Source organism: Empidonax traillii, unplaced genomic scaffold (genome assembly GCF_003031625.1).
Source record: "Empidonax traillii isolate 1590-97213 ecotype Southwest subspecies unplaced genomic scaffold, ASM303162v1 scaffold128:size1411021, whole genome shotgun sequence".
Taxonomy (NCBI): Eukaryota; Metazoa; Chordata; class Aves; order Passeriformes; family Tyrannidae; genus Empidonax; species Empidonax traillii.
Genome location: NW_020955321.1, coordinates 59,326 through 80,276, shown reverse-complemented (window position 1 = coordinate 80,276; position 20,951 = coordinate 59,326). Strand labels below are relative to the sequence as shown.

Genomic DNA, 20,951 nt, shown 5'->3' with positions numbered 1-20,951 from the left:
TTGCTGTGACCCCTTAACACAAGGAACTGATACAAATGGACTGGGCAGACTCAAAAGGACAGATTAAACTCAATATTAAGATGTCATCAAGTGGCACATCAAAGTGACTGTCAGCTGCAAAAGATGTGACTAGTGGTGAGCTCCACTTAGGAATAAATACAGGCTTCATTTTATTCTGCTTTTTCTCAGCATAAACTCTTGCTGTCCTCTACATGCTTGGAAACATTAACAAGTACAGCTCTTGCCACTACCTCTTGGGTAGTTTAACTTCAAATTATTTCTCTGTGCAAAAGGACCAAGCCATTCTAAATTCAACATTCAGTGACTAAAAGATCCAAAGTAGTCAGGAAGATACATCTTCTGATGTGTTGCCAACCACACTCAAAATAACCTGTGTCTTAACAGCATGTTTGAAGTTTTTATATATAGATATATAGAGACACCCACAGCTGTACATATATATATACAAGAAGATAATATACATATAAAGCCTGCATTTTTCAATGCACAGAGACTGTTTTGAGATCCCTCATCATTCTGTTACACATATTTAAATTTTTGTGCAGAATTTAGTTGTTTCTAAAGGATACTCTTGAGCAAAGGAACAAGGATGTTAGTGATTGAAACAGTAGACCAAATTAAGTCAGTAAATATCTGATTTCAGACAGTTTTGCAGATCTCTGAATGTTAACGGACAGTAACTTCAACATTTTTTGTTAAATTAAATCATGACATTTGCTTTGTGGAAGATGTTTATAAAAAAGGTCTGTGCATCTTTGCAGATTAAAAAACTCAAACAAAAAACAACCCCCAAAAAAGCACAGAAAACATCCTAAATTCAAAACAACAACCAAAAAGCCCAAACCCAGCATTAAGCCCTTGACCTGGAGGAGTCTCAGGAAAGTCATTTACTCCAGGCCCTGGAAGAGCCAAACCCATTCCATTGTGACAGACATGACTAATTTGCACCTGAACACCTTCACTGCTCTGCAGGCAACAAGCTCTGCTGACAACCTATTCCAGAGCTTCACCATCCTGTTCCCTGGCAAAGATTTTTCCAACTGCAAATAATCCTCACTTCAAATATATCTGTGTTACCCTAAACACCACAGTACATGAATTTTCCTTTTTCTCCTCACAGAAACCTCTCAAGTATTTAAAAGCCACAGTTAAGCAGTGATCAATTTTCCAGTGATCATTTTTGGAGGCTGTCATCTGTCTAAACATTATTCAACTGATAAAATGATCTAATGTAGAAGATGATTAATGAGAGAGACAGCTGACAACATGTTCACTCCACACAGCGTTTAGGACAGGAAGCTTCAGCTACCTCATAGCCTGGTTGTCACTTTACGGGAAAATTAATGTTGCAACTTACAAAAATAAGTCATAAAATATGTGGAAACTTGGAAGCATCCTGTGGAAAGCAGAGGAACACAGCAGACAGTGCCTCAGAGTGTTATTAAGTACTCAGGGTAAGATACTGACTTCAGATATGAATTTTCAGATCTTTGCTTTTGTTGTACAGCACTTGCAAGGCAATACCTGATGGCCAAAGGTTGCCTCAATTTTAGCACAGCCAGGATTTTTTGTTTCAAATTCCGCATGTTTCTGAATGACAGATTTCAAACAAACTCTTGAGGCGATGAAGTCTTTCGGTTTCCAGCAAATAACATTTCTGAACTGCCACACTGCTCGTGGTGCTGCCCTTCACGAGTCAAGGTAGATGGATAAGAGACTGAAAAGAGAGCACGTGGTGAATGCCTACTGCCACTCCACGGGTGTTGTCCCTTAGCAATCTTGGAGCATACACAGCTGTTGTCGATGTCAAACGACAAAAAAGCAGCCCTGGACACATATAAGCTGCCATCAGGTTCTCTAACTGATGGCTGGATGCAATCAAAAATCCCACTGGCAACGTGGATTGTGAGGACTTTATTCTTTCTTGGCTAAATAATCCCAGTTCTTTGAATCTTTCCTCTTTTCTCCCACTCCAATCACTCCTCTGAGATACTGGGCCCAACCATGGGGACAACTGCAATAAAAAAAAAAATCCAAAACAACTCCAAAAAAGCAAAACCAAAGCAGGCAAGAGCATTACCCTTAGTACTGGATTTGCATTAAGCCCTGTGTTTCTTGAAGACACCTAGAAAAGCTCCGTTCCCTTCAGGCTCTTTGAAAACTCAGCAGCAGGTATTAATTTAAGATTTCTGGCAAGTTCAGTACTTCAAATGATTTTTTTTTTCCCCCTGAAATACAAGCAGTAATTAAAAATACTGATTTCCAGTATGATCTATAATCAGGAATTCAGACGTGCAGACTCTGCCAGAAATGACAAAACGCACAGGCTGGGACAGCAAAGGTATCAGCCCTTGCTGGGCCAGAGGACAGAAGTGCTCCTGAAAAGCCAACATCTCACTTTATGCCACTTGGCTGGGAGTATTTTGCTTAAAGAATAGGCCATTACAAATTTGAAAGAAACGTGGTAGATGTTTTTGCTGCACAGTTTCCAGTTTACACCATTTTGAAACAATTCTCCTCTTCAAACTTAGTCCAATTTGAAATTAATTACTACAAAAATAAAGATGCCCCAAAAAAGAAGGACACAAATCCTTAAGGGCTGCAGAATACACTGACTTTTAGCTTGGTGCCAGACTGATGCTTTTAGCTGTTTAAAACAAAAAAACAAATGAAGGACCAATGCACTTTTCCACCCAATCCTCATTACCATGTTTGGGTCACTGAAATTATAGTTCTTGCATGAGACTACAACATCAATACTGTGATTACAAATACTTACAAAGGGTTAACTACGCTTACTACAGGCAGTTTCACTTTTACTCTGTATCTTGGGGAGCGGGGTATTCTGTTTGTACTGGTGTTTACGAGGTTGATGCTGTTGAATAAATTAAAATGGAGTCTAAATCCATGATTTTTGAAAGCAACAAAAGGAACCTCTGCTAAACAAAGAAACACACACAACACACTGATCTTCAGAACTTCCAGTGCATACTTTTGTTCTGTGTCTACTATTTCATAAGGAGAAAACACTACTGTTTTAACTACTAAAGGGAATGAAAATTAGATCAATTTTCTCAATTTGAAATTGTGACATCTCTGGTCACTGAAACACCGTAGTAAGATGAGAGACAGGCAATCAACAACATATAATTAGTTGATCTACAACTTCCTCTTGATTGCCAGGGCTTATATAAATAATATGTAGACACTACTGCTCCTGCCTGAGGATTAAAACATGCTTTGTTTTTTTTATAATGGTATCTAGACAGCTCAGGAATGCAGCTACTGGTAAAAGGAATCTTCAATGACATCAGCATTTCAATTAAGAGAATTAGCTGGCTAATACTTGCCAGTGCTTATGCCTATATTTAGATTTTATTTGATAGTTGCAGTAAAATTAATGAGTTAACACACACTGAGAGTGTTTCCAGGATTTGGACCCAGCTACTGAGGAGAAACAGAGCCTTGACGAAATTCCTCTTCCTGTTAGCATCAACCTGGCCACGTCCCAAAACCTTTTGGGATTTAAATAATTTACACTCAGCCAGTCAAAATGTTCCTGTACCCAACACACAAACCCTGTCATGAGAGTTTCTGTGGGAAATTAAAGTACAACCACTCCCGTCCCTGACAGCAGCAAGCACGAGGCAAAGCTGAAAATTACAGTGCAAGACAATCACACTCATTTACTAATGTAACTGAGAAATCTGCAGACCTTTTTAAAGTGTAATGAATTTGCAAATATTAAGATTCATATGATCACCTCGGCGTAATTACTCTCCCCAGAGAATATCATATGCACAGCCAGTGCCAGCTGTAAGCCCTGAATCACAGTTTAAACACTTATGTAAGATCATCTCCTGCAAGAGAAGAGGGAAGCCCACATTACAGACAGTAAAATTATACGAAGCGGGGAAGGTGGCAAATCTGGGTTTACCAACCCTTGAATTACGCTGAATGGTTTTTAACTTGAACTCCTCCTGGAGCACTGCCAAGGATCCGGTATCAAGGGATGCTTTAGAGCAACATATTCTGCATGCAAAAGTGCCAGGAGAATATGTTAGGGAAATTAAATCATTCTGTTGCACTATTCAGCACTCGTGGAAGCCTGAGCAGAGGCTGGTAATTAGCTAATTTACATGAACTCTGTGCAGAACGGTGTTTAGAAGAATTCCTGCAGTATAATCTTGACGGGGCAAGGCAGCCTGGCCTGAGTGGCCAGTTATCCTGCGCGTCTTGTCATCCATCCCCCTGTCTGAGGCAAGACAAGCCATTTTTAGCTGCACATGGATGGGTAGCTAGATTTCTGAAAATAGCCACATCTGCAATTTTACAGTTAAATATGTAATTTCCTCACAAAGAGTCTAATCACTCTGCCATTTAAGTGGACTGCAAAAGCTGGATCAAGAGAGAAGCAATGAATCAAACCCTCATTTCAACTTCCCTGCAGGAAAACAGTCTTTAATCTCGGGTTTATCCAGCTATCTTTGAGACTGTGGCCAGCAGAAGTGCCAGGGCAGGCAAAGCTGAACTGAGGAGAACTTGCTTTAGGTGCAACAGAGCAGCACCCAGGCTTTATGGATGCTGGGATAGCCCTTGGAAATACCACAGGCTTCTCTGATTATCTACTGAGGAACACCAACCCCCAGCCCAACAACTGAGAATTATCAGGTACCAAGTACTGCTTGTTCACTGCAACTTTACTGACAGGGACAATTTGCATTCCTACAGCCAGCAGCATCCTGCAGGCAGGGCTGGCAGTGACCACCACTGTGGGTGAAGAGCTGTGCCTGAACCTCAACTTCCTTGTTGCATTAATAATTTCTTTTTAAAACAAAATGCATGAAGTTGAAACCAAAGCATTTCTTCAGTCAATTTTCTTCGAGAAGGAGTATTTTGAAGTCAATTCCCACAAGTGGTAAATGTTATCTTTACAGATTTTCAGACAGTGCAGGTGAGAGGTTTATTTTGAGACAACCTGGATATGATGTTTTATCTTCCCAAACTCCAGTTCTCCAGTTTTAGGCCATCTCCTTCTGAGGTTTGCATTGGTAAAAGCATGGGAAGCCAAGAACAAGACCTTAGGTAGAATGAACCATATTTTACACAGAGAAGAACAAGTTATAACTGCACATTCCCCTGGTTTTATATTACTAATGATCTGCACATGGCTCCTCTGTGGGACACCCTCTCTCCACAAGCTGATTAATTTTGTATATGCAACATGCATTTGAGAAATAATACTCTTTCTGATGGCACAGCTTCATACCCTGCTAATGAAACACCAGCCCCAGAGCTGTTTTCAAAGTTACACAAATATTACATCTAATCTACTGCTCAAACATCCATTTTGGAATCTTGACAAGAAGGAACTGACTTTTAATGCTTTCATAACATTTCAAACTGGGGGGGGGGGGGGGAAAGAAAAAAAAGAGAAAATAAATGTTCTGCGTCAACAGGATCCTCCTCTTCGTGCAAATTAAATGCCAAAAGCAAATATGGAATTCCCTCACGTGGCCCTGTTGTTTTCTTCACTGTTTTCCCATAGACTTCAAAAAAGAGATGTCTACATATGGAGTTTAAATAAATAAAAAAACATCCCCTGCCTATACAAGCCATGTATTTCTACCAGTTTTTAAGGTGTCAGATTTTCTGCGTGAGGTTCAACTGATCAAACTAGAACAGCACTTCAGGTGAGGTACATTATAAACTGAAGAACATAAAGACATGTAGGGTGTTTTATGCTGCTACATCAAAACACGAATCAAGCAACACTTACTTAAAGACACTCCTTTCTTAAGAGCATGTAAAGAACTGGCAACTTTTTAGTCTTTACTATTCTTCATGGCATGGGCAATACAAAAACCTTGGATAAATTAATTACTCAACCCTTAAAGTGAAAACTCCTGCAGCAAACAAACAGTGTTATGGTGGCAGACAAAGCTGATTAAAAAAATGCTTCAGACTTTTAGATATCAACTGAAAGGGCCCTGCCAGAAAGTGATGGGATGGCCAAAGAGCGTGGGAAATATGTTTGTGTGTTTGGCTGCACCTGCAAAGCTCAGCTTGCAGACATTCATGCTGAGGGTAAACAAGGAGTCAGCCACGCAGCTATTTGCAGAGTGTGCACTTCCAAACATCCCCTTCCATGCAGAAAAGCCGGAATCGAAGGGCACATTTATTCCTCTGAAGGGAAAAACCGAAATGATGAGTCTCATACGGCAGATTGGCCATGGGAGACATCCAGCACTGGAACTCCCAGCTTTCATTCCTGTACTAGCAGAGCCCCTCCTTATTCCTACAACTCAATGGCAGATGGTCTGATGGTCCTTTCTACTTTGTGCTTTATTCATCTGCCTTTCCTATACCAGTTTTAGAGGAAAGGAAAATCAATTTTGAGCAATGAGAAGCAGCATTGAAGAGCTTCCTAACTATGACCTAGGCATAGAGTTCCTCCCACTATTGGACAGTCCATCAGCAAAGGCCTGTACCTACAAAAGGCTTTTTCATTGCCAAAGCCACAGGCAGGATGGGAAAAGAAAAGAGGTGACAGGTCATGACAAGATAAGGAGGTGGAACCAGACATCTGACTGTTCTTTTTTACAACAAAATATAAAAAAAAAAAAACAAAACACCACACCTCCAGCAATATTATAAGAGATGCCACGCTCTGCTGCAAGCTTAGTGATTCCTATCTCTGTATTTGCCAGGCTATTACTTTATATTTGGTTAAGTAAACTTAGTATTTGGTCAAGTAAACTCAGCATACCAAGACATTGCCAAACATGGTAAGACAGTAAGGGAACTGAGTCAAAAGGCATTGTTTGAAGGGAGAAATTTAGATGGATGGGAGGATACTTGCATATAAAACATCAATCAATTATGCAACCATCTGCATGACTCAGTAGATGTGAAAAATTATTCTGCTGAAGGAATGCGCTTCAAAACATATGGAACAATATTATTTCTCCCAAACTTTCCTCTGCTCTAAACTTCCTCTGTCCATTTAGCAAACACAAAGGTGCTTCACCACTGCTGTGGATTACAGAGCATTTCACTAAGCCTTGGTCTCTCACAGGAAACAGCAAGGACCAGATCCCAGCCTGTCGCTGTTTCACCCAGGCTTTACCTCCCACACTAACTCCTGCTATCTATCCAAGTATGAAACTCTGTCAGCCTGCTATGCCCAGACCTGCAGAAAGACTGTGCTGCTTCAGAGGACATAATCCCATAACAAATTTTCCCCTTTTTCGGAATCAAGTAACACAGAAAAGCTGCCACTCTCCAGGTAATCTCCAAGCCCTTCTATCAGCGTTACTGTGGAACAGTCATACACTTGTATTAGAGACACAGCTCTTCAAAAATGGCTCAATATTCCAGCCTTCAAAAGAATTTCACTCCTTTTCAAGGCTCCTGATGAAGTGCGTGTGAATTTTCAAGTGCTCGGCACCCAGTGAGAACAAACAGTCCTGTTTGTATCACTTGTACGGCAATTGGCCATTTCTCCGAGGACATTATCAAAAGCTGTTCCAGCTTTGTTCTTTTCGACAGCATCGCTGCCTAATGGCACCAAACATTTCCTGCAAAATAAAGATAGCCTCACTTTCAGCTTTTCAAAATAATCAATTCGGAAGAAACTGGGGCAGAGAACATGTGGAATGGATTAACTTGTCCCGATTTTCAGGAGGTTTGTAGGAGAGCGGGGCCATCCTCTCGCTGCGAAAGCCTTTGCATTTCAGGAATTCAGATTTCAGAAACCGGCCTCGGGGAAAAGAAAATAAGTCCTTTTCTGCTGAACTCGGACATAAAAGGATTTGAGCTCAGAGGTGCTTTGCTTTCTAAAAAAAAAATAAATAAATTCTCTAAAATATGAGTAAATTTTGGTAACTTGTGGAAGCCATGAAAGCAAGTTTACACAGCCTGGTGCTTCCCCCTACACAAAAGATGTTTCTGTTGCAATTATAGTCAAGAAACAAGAGCCAAGTGTGCTGACTGAAGCACAGGAGATGCTCCAGAAAACACTGTTTTCTGCTTAATAATCTTCTGACCAAACCGGGGAAAGCAGAGACTTTGCATTGTTTACCATCATTAGTGTTAATCTGACTGTTCTTCAACACTTGTGTACATACTCATGAGCACCTTTTTTTTTTTTTTTACAGGAAGTTGCTTCTATAGAAGCAACAAGTGATTTAGTAATAAAAATGAATTCAACATAAGCATAAAATCTTAAGACTTCCCCCTCCCCCAATTTTTCTTACTTTGAACAAGTTTTTTTCCTGCTCAATCCTGAAAAATTGGTCAAATTCAAATACTGCTTCCTGACTTCTATTTTGGCAAACGGCTTTCAAATAATCCCCTAAATAACGAATAGCAAAACTGCAGCTATGGAACTGAAACAAACCCTGCACTGCTTGCAGAGACTGCTTCCCATTCAGGGATCACCAAAAAGCTACAGAATTTCACTGATATCAAGGTACCTTCAGGTCTCCCAGTCCCTCCCATTCCAGAAGCCCCACGCAAAAATGCAGTGCCTTCACTACTGATTCCCACACATTCAGTCCCTTGGTCAGTAATCTCTCCACCGTGGAGTGGTATTTTAATCTTTGTAAAACTCCAAGTAATGGCAACACAGCTTTCAAATTCCCAAGGGTCAAATTTCAGCTTTAAATTATGCCTCTTTTTTATTTTCCCACTTTGCCACTTCTGCCCTGTCTTCTGCCTACACTGTCCTTTGTGACAGCTCCTCCAGTTCAGAAAACTCAGCAGAGCTGTAACTTACTCTAATTTTGGCGCTCATGCATTGCAAATATGCTCTCAGGGAAACCTGGGCATCACCCTGAAGACAAGGCAATTCAGTGCAGAGAGAAAATGCCACAGAGTTTAATAAAGTTATTCGAGAATGCATCAAATATGCAGGTGAGGAGAACAGCAATAGAAGCTAAAAGCAGATGGTACACGAGATGGTAGCGAAATCATCACTTACAGCACTGAGGTAAACTGCAGGAAAAGCACCCCACTGCAAAAGCACTACTTCAGCTCGTGCTCAGCACAAATCAAACTGCAATCCACTGAGAAAACATCCTTCGCTATTCTATGAGTTTACAAAAATGCAAAGACTTCACTTCTCCACTATAACGTTATAGCCTTGTTTTCTAGCAAACTGCACTCAGATGTTGCTCCTCTGACATCATTAATCTCCATGGAAACCTTAGAATAACTGTTGGCCTGAAATAGGTTCTGTCATCCCAGATCAACTCTAAAGTAGTCCAGCAAAAGATCTTATATCTCATTTTTTTTGGCTGTACATTTTTACCAGTGAGCACAGCTGAAGGGTTACAATTCCTGCAGCAGCTCTGAAACGGAGCTTTCATTCCTAACAATCAGAACGCACATAAAGTGAACTATTTTTCCAGTTGAGGTAAAGACACAGAGATTCAAAGATTACCTACTTCTAGAGTAAGATGTAGAGTTGAAAAAAATCCCCCAAAAGATGGGTCTGTATGGAATTTTAGAAGATGATTAAAGCTAGGAGACCCAGGCTCCTAAAAATCCTCTGTATCTCTGCACAGCATTATCCCCTTACAAGAAGGGAGCAGGGCAAAGCAAAGAGATTTTTTTTTTTTCTAAAGGTATTTTTTTAAGTTTCCTTGTGGGGTTCATTAGGGGAATGTCTATTTTAAGTGGAGTGCAACCAGGTGGGTCATGTTGGGTTTTCCTTTCTCCTTCTCCATACCAGCGCAGCCTCTCTGTGACTGAGATGTCCCCTGCATGGGGTCAAGGCAGTTACTCAGGGATGTTCTGCCCAGCAAACAGGTCCTCTGGAAGCGAGTTTTGTGCTGAGTTAAACTGGCAGAGAGACACAGAGATATCCTAAGTGTCAGAAAAGCTGTTTCCTTGGCAAGAAGCCACGGGCACAAATTGGTTCTGCAAGGACAACACGCTGCCTGGGTGTACACAAATGCACATGGTGCACGGATATATAAATAATTAGACTTCCCACAGACCACAGTTAAGGAAGTAATCTGGAAAAAGGAGACTTGAGACTCGCATAGCTGCAAGTCTCACGCTGCATGAAAATTTGCTTTCTTGAATGCAATTCAGTCATTGTTATGAATTTCTGGGGATAATTAACGAACTGCTACATGAATTTTTCTGAGATGCAAGCAATAAAACAAAGAGAAGCAAAAGAAAACGGGGAGGGGCATAAAATAGGATATAGACACTTTTACTTATTCATTTTCAACAGTCTAATAAGGAGTTACCTCCACTTCCAGCTGCAAGTACTTAAGACATTTCCAGAAAAAAAAAAGAAACAAACTAAACCCTTAATTCCTCAGCTCTGATCTTCCCAACTTTAACTCTTTCAAGCCATTCTCTGATCACAGTTTATTTCTATTCTGGGCAGAAAGCTTCTTTTATTGTGTATTTGTCCACTTTCAAACCCAATCAAGTCCTGGGTGCTCTCTGTATGTTTTTTTTTTAGCTACTGTGGTCATAAGGTACAACAGAAATGCCTTGGCACGGGGTTGTCAACACTCTCACCTGCTGGAGTAACACTGCTGATGTCTAAGAACATCCAGGTTCACTGTTGAGCCTGGATTTGTTTTTGTTTCGTTGGTGGTTTTATCTCAGCAGCATGGAGATGTGCACCAGGCAGAACTGGCTCAACTTGGGTGGGTGACTTATTGATACCATCCCTGTTGAATTTACCAGTTCATTTGTTAATGAGTAAGCTGCTAAGTGAAACACCAGAGACCCACAGTGTCTGGAGAGAGAAGACCCCATCAATTCATGAGGAGATATAAATATAACCCTGAAGAGCAGCTTTGTTGTGTGCCAGAGGAGACCAAACTGGGAAAACACAAGACTTGACTCTCTGTCTCTGCAAGGCAGGACACAGACTTTGCTAGCACTGGTCTGAGGACAAGCCTCAGTTAATCATCAACCACCCCTCTGCACGCTGCCCAAGTGTCAGCCCCTTTGAACACCTAGTCCTTTGTGAGGGAAAGGAGGACAGGGGGTACACATCTGATAAATGAGAGGCTGGACTGGGATCCTCAGTCAGTAACTGGTGTGTTCAAAGCCCCACACGCTGTCTGATTTTGACCCTTCTCCGAGTAAACAAGCAGGAGTAACAAGGCAGCTGCACGGTGGCATCCTTATTACTGAAGTTGTGGGGAAAGAGGAGTGAATCCATCAAAACCTGATGCCAGCTTTACAAGCATGTGGCACAGCAGGCTCTCACCCTTTTCTCACTGTGAGGGAACCAAATAAGCTCCCCAGCCTTTGTGCTCACCACTGATTACAGGGAGACAGTCAACAGGATGCCAGCAAACAGAGCTTGTCTAACACAAGAGAGGAAAGCAAATGCCAGACAGCCACATTTTTTGCTCCCACTGGGAGTTCCTTGTAGTTTGGTGGATGCTGTGCCTTACATTTACTCGCTAACAATGTAATATCACCTCTGCAGTTTAGATTTTTTACCCTCAAAGAGAAGAGAAGCAACAAACACTGGGTTTTAACTCTTAAAGGAGCATCCACCCAATAACACAGCGATCATATAAGGCCCAGTTAAAGATTTTACCACCAGTGGTGGCCATGAGGTGATAGCCAGGGGAATGCACCTGACCAGATCAAGTGTGGAACTCCACTTTTCTCTCAATATTCTTCTGCAGTTTCCTTATCAGAAAAAAAAATAAGCAGTATTTTTGCGTGTTAAATGGTTTTCTCAATGAGTTTTCCCTGGATAATCAACTTACTAAATCCGTAAGAGCAAGCTCTAAACAACATCAAACCAAGCTAGCAGATACATAATCTGATCTGCTAACTCTGACTAACATTCCACCCCTGGAAGCCACAGATGTCCAAGGGGAGACAGCAGCAGGATTGCTGCCTACGCCTGTCCCTGTATATTTTCTTCCAGGCCTCCCTTCACTTCTATGATGGCCTCAAAACTGTGGAATCACAGTGCAGCACGAGAATACAAACCCTTTCAACCAGAAGAATGACTCAGTAAATTAGATTACAGCTAGAGCAACAAATTGCTGCTCGTGGGGTGTTTTTTTCCCCCTTCTAATTCTCCAAGTCTGGCCCACCTTCCTTTTCTCTGGCTCCTACCTCTGAGAGCAAGAAGTTATGAAGCCTTAATAACCCTGCTGCTAGCATGAAGGAGAAATTGCTTGGTTCTTTCTCCCGAAGAGGCTTTTATGAAACAGTCAGGTTCCACCAGCTCGGCAAACAGAATACAAAACACTGCCTGTAGCAGAGAACATCAAGGTAGGACAAACTTGAAGCACGGAATGAAAGGGCAAGTAATTTTTTTTGGTAGCAACTGATGTTAAATTTCACAGAGGGAGGGCTCAAGTTTTTGTGCCAAACAAGACGACCTGGTTGCTTTTGTTACTCGTCCTCTCCACGAGAAGATGTCTCGTTCTGGTCTTACAGCAATTAACTCTAACAAACAGCAGCAGCAGGGGGAAAAAAAGGAAAGGGAAAAAATTCACAGAAGACAACTGAACTTCCAAGCATTTATGAAACAGACTGAGGGCCAAAAGAGGCAACACCTAAAAAGGTGACATATGTATCTTTGTGAGGCAAAAGCTCTGGCTGTACCAACACCCTGACACTGCAGCTCAGGCTGGAGCACTTGGGTGTATCAAAACAAGTTCATTAATTGTTGTAAAGGCACTGTGTCATTTTATTATACAAGAAACACCAGACACACAGTTGAAATGTCTAAAACTCTGTATTTTTAAAAAATTGCTTATTGAATATAAGCTCTCATTCCCAGTACTTCCAGCAAGCTGCTGTGCTAAACAGATCTCATCCACTGCGCAATCACACGTACTTAATTAAAATGAAAGAAAGCTCTCTAATACCTGTTATTTCAAGGACCTCATGTGCAGGTTTTTACTTTCAGGATTGCTGAAAGTAATGGAGAAACCTATCTGACTACAAGAGAGGTTCAAACAAGCTTCCAAGCCACACATGAAATATTCAAAGCCAGCAAGGACATCATAAGGTTTAATTACAGAAAGCAAATGCAGTTGATGAGTATGAGCCTTCCTGGGCCATAGAATCACTGGACTTCAATGCTGAAGCTCGGTTTGGTTTAAAATTAATACTTATTTATACTTCTTAAAGCGCACTTTAAAACTAAGTCCAAAGGTAACCTAATCCCTTTTGGCATTCTGAAGCTTAAATAACTGGAGACTCCTTGTCTTTTAGGGTACACACACACACACATATGCATCCACATGCACCAAACCACCACTGCAGCTCTAGAACAATACAAATGCTTTTTCGACCTCCAGGACAAGCCTGGATATTATTGTTCTGCCATAGCCAAATACTTCATTACCCACTTGATTTCTGAACAGCATGTGTTCTGCTTGGCCCCACGTGAATGCCAAAAACCACTTGTGTTGCTGTTTCTCAGTTGCCATGCTATTGTCAACTATTCCACCCTTTGGGAAATACAACATCCACCCACAGTTTCTCAAATTTGCATGAGCAAGCTCTGCCCAGCACCAGCTGTATTTTCCAGGAAAATGGTAACATTTTTCAACTGCTCTGATCCCTGTTATTTTAACAGTAACAAACAGATTCAGGTTAGGGCATTAAGAGTGCCACTCGGGTTACCTGCAACGGCAAAGGGGAAAGCCGAGACACAGCAATAACTCCGCTATGTCCATGGAAAATATGGAGCTGAGAAAGGAGATGAGACAATACAAGTTGCTTGCCCTGGAGCTAAACTTATTTTATGGGTGAAAAAGGAAATTCTAGGAAAAGGCTGAAACATTCCCAATTGCCCACTGTGAGATTCACTTGGGTAATCCAGAGCCCCTGGTGACACTGGCCCTGCAGATGACAGCATTTAAGCAGACTGGCTACTTGTAGTCATTGCTACACAGTTTATCACTGAACCTCCTCCTCGTTTCTCCAGGAGAATTTAATAGATTAGAGACCATAGCAATGGGTTACCACAGCAGATACGGAGCAAGACATCCAAACCACAGGGAACTGTCTAGAGGAACAGTTACTTTCCACTTGGCTTGAAAAATTGTGTTTTCTGGATGAAAAAAAAGAGTACTTCTAAATGTGGGTGGCTGATTCCAATATTTCTTATTAGTCTGCAGGCTTTGCACTCAGCAGTTTCATGGGGTGCCAGTGTCGTGTGACACTCGTCCATGGCAACACAGTTCAATATTCAGTCATGGAGGAGTCTCCCATTTAGCAAGAGCAAGAACTTTGTGGAACTCTTGGCTGATCCCTTTGTTGGCCTGGTTTTGTCTTGACAGTTACTGAGGTTAGCATGAACCAAGCGAGAGCTAGGGAAGCCCAAAAGCTGTGTTATGGCTTTGTTAAGCTGCATTTCGGGACTGTGTCTGGAATCCTAAGAGCTGCCCAGGCAGCCCTGCTGTACTGAGCTGTGTTTCTACCTGCGACTTCACAAAGTTCCTCTTCACAAGCTGGCCATTTACATGTCATGACCTGTGACTAATCCCTCACAAACTGTGTGGGTTCTAAGTGTGGAAATAACGCTACTGACATCTATGTCAGAACTTGCCAGACACCGTTTTCCCAGTGCAACAACCCCTGCCCCACATGCTGCAGTTACCCCCACTGGTCCCCAAGCTGCCCCATCAAGGTGTCTCTTTTGGGTCTTGGCTATCCTAAGTTACTGGATCAGATAACAAAGACTCCAGTGGCACTACCAGCTCCCTGACCTTCCTTCCCACATCAGCAAGTCATTCCTGTCTCTGTACCAGGCACGATACACCACGGTACAAAAAAAGTGTGTGTGTGTGTGTGTTTTCCTTTGTTCTTAACAGTAAAATTGGCTCCTGATGAGGTTCACAGCCTGACATTTCCACAGAAAGATGGTGGTGGGCTGACATTTTAAAGCATTATAAGCTAGTACTGCTGTGAAACACATAAGACCCAGAAATTACATGCTGAAGTAATTTTTGTTGAGTAATTTCGATACTCCTAATTATCATACTAATTACAGGATAAATATGTGAAGCCAAGGCATATACCTATATATATATATGTACACACACAGTTGATTGAGGGCCATACAATAGTGGAGTAAAAGTTTGAACTGATGGACTGAGAGAGGGAGAGACCCCATTAGCACCACATTTGCAAATGCTACTCAACTGACTTCTAGTTTAGGAGTGAGCAACTTACAAAGGAGTTCTGGGCTGGATGGATAAACAGAGGTCTAATTAGACTGATGTGCTGGGGAACTCTTCCTTCTGTGAAGCAATAAAGCAAGGTGGTCAGTATAAAATCTTGTGTTATCTGCCAGATCTCCCTATTGCAAAAACACCCCTGCCATAGTCCACAGAAGTACAGTATCCAGGCAAACACTTCAGGACAGGATGTGGTTATGCCACTGTGAAATCCTTCACGGGAAACATTTTGCTGTACAACCCTGCATAGAAAGAGATCAGTCGTGGCTGGTGGTGGATGGAACCTCTGGATGGAGCACTGGAAGCTCTGGGTGAAGCATGCCATTTCCCACTGCACCACGCCAGGACAGCTTTTAGCATTCATAAAGCATCCTGAATGATTAATAAATCATCACAAAGGAGCAGCTGAGCAGAGCTGCCACTTTTATATCTCCCCAGAATAAATGCTAGCTGATTTTAATTGTGCTTCATATCTTCCTCAGACAAGCAATATAAACTTGGGAAGATTTCGCTTCAGAACGAGTAACAGAAAAGCTCCAGCAGCAGGGGACTGCTACCACAGGAGCAGAGCATGAGCATGACAAAATAGGAGGACAGTGATCGTCCTGCACATCCAATCCTAAGGTTAATAAGCATCTGGCCTACGTAGCCAGGTTCTACCCTACTGCAGCTGAAGTGTTTAGCCCTGTTAGCATCATCTGTATTTCACAGAGTTGCAGAGCCAAAGTCATTCTGTGTCCCAAACAGCTCATGGGAAATGCTGCCAGAGATACTCTGCACAGCCAGACTGGAGGGCTATGAGGCACCTTGGAAACTGTGAGGTAATGCTTCCTGCACAAGAGCCCCAAAACAGTGGTTTGTTTACAGAAAAGAGACTTTATATGAGAAAGCGAAGAAATCTAACCAGGCAGCTCGTGGGACATTATAGTGGCATCTTTTGAGGCTTCAAGAAGAATATAAAGGTCTTGGGTTCAGAATGGAAAAAATGAACAACAAAAGGCTGTGTCCTGGACTTATGAGGAGTGAGAGTATGTTTCTTATTACAGAGAGAGGAACAGAGCAAGGGTGACAGCCACTAGGAATCATGGTGAAGAGCCCTGGAAGTACAAAAGGGCAGCTGATGTTTCATGTTCAAGAAGCCAGGAGAGGAAGAAGCAAAAAGGACAACGAAACCATCAAAGGAACGGCCTAAAAGCTGAAATCGTTTCAAATTGGTGAAATAAGGCTGCACTTATCAAGGCCAGTTTGTTACAGTAACAGGAACACAACACAGTAAGAATGAGGGGAAACAACTAGATGTGTGCACAGATAAGAAGCTTCTTCCAACAGATGTTAAGCATCTGACATGCAATCCCCTCATGTAGCAGTATTCAGTCTGTGACCCAAAGACATCTGAGTAACTAATAAAATTGTCAGTCAGAGAAGTGTTATGGTGGTGCTCACAGCACTGAAAGTGAATCAGGGGCAAGAGGGAAGTAGCAGAAAAAATTGGGGGAGACCAAGGAGGACAAAGAAGGTATTGGAGAGAAGGAGTGCATGAAAGGTGAAATAGTTCTTGGCTGTGTGTGTGTGAATTTAAGAGAAAACTGAAGATGGAGATGGAGATTGAACACAACCAAGTGCACCAACAGTAGGTGGAGCTGTGAGATAAGAGAAAAAACCCACAACCTTTAGGGGGACTAATTAAAAAGGCAATTCTGAAAATGAAGGCATAAAACCCTACGTTCATGGGAAGGCATGATAGACACTCACCAGGAGCTGAGTTTGGCGTGAGCATGACAGCCATACCAGGGCAGCAGAAGGAGCTGAAACAACCTGTCACTCTTCTTCCTGCCCTTCGATGAGCAAACACTGCCCATGCCTAACACAGGTTAAATCCCTGCCAGCTTGCTGACAGCCAAGTGCCAAGATCAGCCAAGCACGAGGCAAACACAAACTCGACCTGATTTAAGAACCAGACTGGGGGGTCACTCACACTCTCCATGCTTTGCACTCCACATTACATGCTAACGCCATCCGAATGTATCTCACAAAAGCACAGACAAAAATTTTGTACTATTTTCTGAGTTCTCTTAAAAATAAAGGAATTCACTGTCAGAAGCCTGTTGATCTTTGAAAGGAATAGGTAATACTTTGAGATAAGGGCTAAGGAACATGATATATAAAAAGATCTGCAGAGACAAGTGTTATCACTCTATTACCATTAGGAAGTCTATAAAAGTACTTCAACACAGACTCTACTTTGTATCCACATTCAAAACAAAGCTGGACAACTATAATAACTCCAGATGGAACTATAAATTTTACTTGAAACTTTACTGTAAACAGGAAAAAAAACAAACCCTGGTCCTGCATAAAACAGGTTCCTGCATTAGGCAACATTTAGTGAGCCTGTCAAGTGTCAGACAGCTTCATTTGTTAGGGACCTAACAACTGTTTTAGGACAGACTTTGACATCTCATTCTTCTGTGAACATCCTCTGAGAGAAGCAAGGTCATGCTTATATGAAACTAAGGCACAGAAATGAAATAGCTTCCAGCCTTGTTCACTGGAGATCCCAGTAAGGCTCCTGTGAGAACAAACAACCAAAGGCAAATTTTATATCAACTTTAATTCCTATTTGCCTTTCCCCAACTTCAAAAGCAATCTCTGGTCACCCTTTTTCAAGGAAAGAACTGGACCCTCCAACGCAATGCCACAAATCTTTTTGGAGGAGAGAGCCCCACACAAACGATCAATCGACATTATCAGAGCCATTTTTTGGAGACCTGGAGAAGAGCCTGAGTCCAACAGCTCAATGGCTGCTCTCTGCAGTCAGCCTGGTGAAAGATAGCACCTGCTCTTACAGATCTTGCTTTTTAACTTAAAAACCAGAAAAAACCAAGGCACCCAATTGGCAATATTTACTAACAGTTCCCAAGAGGTGGCACTGAGGCCTAGTAATGTCTCTTGGTGCAAATTGCAGGCCGGGGCCTGTTTAAACCAGCTGTCAAATGGGAATTCTGTGCAGAGCTACAGGAGAACACATTAAAGTATATGATTAATTTTATCAACAATAACAGACAGGGTAAGTTTCAGTCTGCAGTTATATAAAGGAGTCTACAATCACACAGCTTGCCTGCTGTACATCAAACAATCCATTCCTCTTATTTTTTTGGGAAGCTGAGCTTTGAATCACGTTGTGTAATTTATAAATCACCATACTGAAACCTGCTGATTATGCCATGCACGCCAGTACTCAGCTAAGTAATTTCCAGGCACAGTGGAAACCAAAGAACTGTTCTTGGACCCTTCAGACTATCGACATACATGCTAATTACTTGCTACATAATAGTAATGTGTAGCTAGATGTAAATTACAATATGGTAGGGTTGGTTAAGCCCTTTGTTATTTAACACACTTTCACGAGTTATTTTTTTCAAATCAGCATCCCATCAAAGACACAAATGGCACTTGCTCAACACAGGAAAGAAAACTACCACGGCCAGACCCTGTTCCTCACTGCGGCACTTGAGTAACAGAGCCAAGAAAAATGATCCACGATGAGCAGATGCGCAGCTGCCACTGCGAAGTCCCGCTTCCCACCACGGAGCCTCTGCACCTCCACACTCGGTGAACCTCGATCCTGAAGACTTGTCAGTAAGGAGACCACAACAAAAGGGTTGGGCACGCAGCTAACAACCTATTCAGATGTGAATGGCACTAAGGGGGTGACCAGGAAAAGGAACCCGAAAGGGAGGGAACAGCAAACGCTTTCTATTTGTTTCTGCAAGCTCAAACATTCAATTTGCTGGAAGAGGACACAATAAAAAATAATGGAGCAATATTTAGGTCTAACAACTGCCAAAGCCAACAACACAAAATCTCTCTGGTCCCCAGTGGAACTAGTCAGCTGTACAGTATGCTGAAAGTTGAAGTATTTTATTCTTACTGAAGGGAAAAAAAAAATGTGTCTGGAAGCACTGCAGTAAAATTCCAGGCAGAGCAGTAACTTCTGCCATAATACAAGGACTGCTAGACCATTTGGAAATTTAATAAGGAGGCCAGCATTCAGAACAACACTGCTGGATGAGGATTCAGGAAAGAGAGAGAGGGAACATCAGTGCTGTTTGTCTTTTCTTGAAGAAGAGTTGTTCCTGATCGATTTTATGACCACAAAATACTCCTGGTCAAATCACATGGATTGAATCTTCCTAATTTTGGCACCAAGTAGAAGACATGTTCTTAGAAACATCCCTAAAAACCCTGTAGCAAACAAGAAGGGAAAGTGGGGAGTTTGTCCATCCAAGTGTGAAATCCCAGTGTGCACTGGGCCCTTCAAAGAATATACATGAATCATACAAGGAACACAGGAATTACACAAGGAACACAGGAATTACACAAGGAACACTGCTACTTATTTTAGGGAGACTGCTTCACCACTTGCTGACCATCACAATTTCCCAGTAGCAAAGACATTTTGCAATGTCTTTATTTTATTTCAGCAGGGGGGGAAAAAACCCAACCAAACCCTACCCATTTCCTTCTTTTTTTCTTATTTTGTATACAAGTTCACTGATGAGGGTTAAAATTTGGACAAACAGATACATGGCCACAGCTGAAGGGATAGCAAATTACAGTTGAATACGGAGAAACAGCATTTTTTAACTGGGACTGCTAAGAAAGTTTATACCCAGGGCAGGACAACATGGACCTGGATCCTCACATTTCTATTTCATTCAGGCTAGCACACTCATCTTTTTCTTCAGCACTACCTGATGTGTGCTTTAATTGCATCATGCTAACCAGCAGTTGACATTTTTACAAAATGCTGGAACTAGGGATTAATATTTTAAGGGATGTGAAGGCTGGGATTTCAAGCTGCTTTCCAATGGTAAGGAACACAGACTTCAGCAGAGGGTCATAAGAGGAGCAGTAAAAATCATCTCTGAATTCATGTATTCATTATGTATCTCATGAGATCCTAATTCTGTATTTCTTAAAACAATCAGTGAAGAGTAATGAGTTAACTCCATCTAGAGTGATGCATGGAAAATAGAGAACTCTCTTTTGCTGGAGTTTGGACTTGCTGCTTCTCTTTTGACTCAGGCATCTTTCTCTTAGCTCTGGCAGCCGCACGTGTTGCAGCCAATGACCTGTCCACCATTACATCCCCAGAGTGAAATTCAGGATTCATATTTGTCAACAAACATAATGCCAATAAACTATCAGGCAGGTTCTACAGCTTGGGTAAAAGAAAGGGTATAGAGACATGGGTCTTCCAGAAAAGTTCTGCTTTTAGTCCGGTCTCCCGTCACACTGATTTTAGGTGTAGCCTCAGGGTATCCACCTCTGTGCAGCCTTGTCACCTTGTCTCCCTCTAGGGGGATTACTCTACACCACAGAATATCCTCAGATTCTGGAGATGTCGCTCCTGTACACACTTTTGGCATCCAAATCCCTCCCATTCCTCTTTGCAAAGACTCAAGTTTTAAACCTGTGTGCCTACTCGGAGTATCCAGCAACCAGTTTGTTCTGTGGCCTTAAATCTTAAGAGCTCAAGAAAACTCATCATGTCTTGAAACGACAATTACACATCAGTCCCCTTTCCCTCAGCACTCAATCTTTCATATTGTTTTCCTCCACTCAAGTCAGAATATTCAAGGCATCACTGATTCCCTCCCCAGTGACTCAGGAGTGATAAAAACCTGGCACTGCATAGCAGGAACATTGAAATCATTGCCCAAAAAT

At 41.9% G+C, this 20,951-nt stretch overlaps 1 protein-coding gene across 6 annotated transcripts in view; it reads right to left on the bottom strand.

The window, feature by feature from the left end:
• Window positions 1-20,951, bottom strand: part of PLCB4 (phospholipase C beta 4) — a 177,875-nt gene that overhangs the window by 98,183 nt on the left and 58,741 nt on the right. Inside the window, exon 2 of one of the 6 annotated variants that reach the window (XM_027883550.1) lies at window positions 15,217-15,284. The exons of the other annotated variants lie outside the window; for them this stretch is intronic. The gene's annotated coding sequence lies outside the window, so the exon portion shown is untranslated. The remainder of the gene's footprint in view (window positions 1-15,216; window positions 15,285-20,951) is intronic. 6 annotated transcript variants of the gene reach the window in all.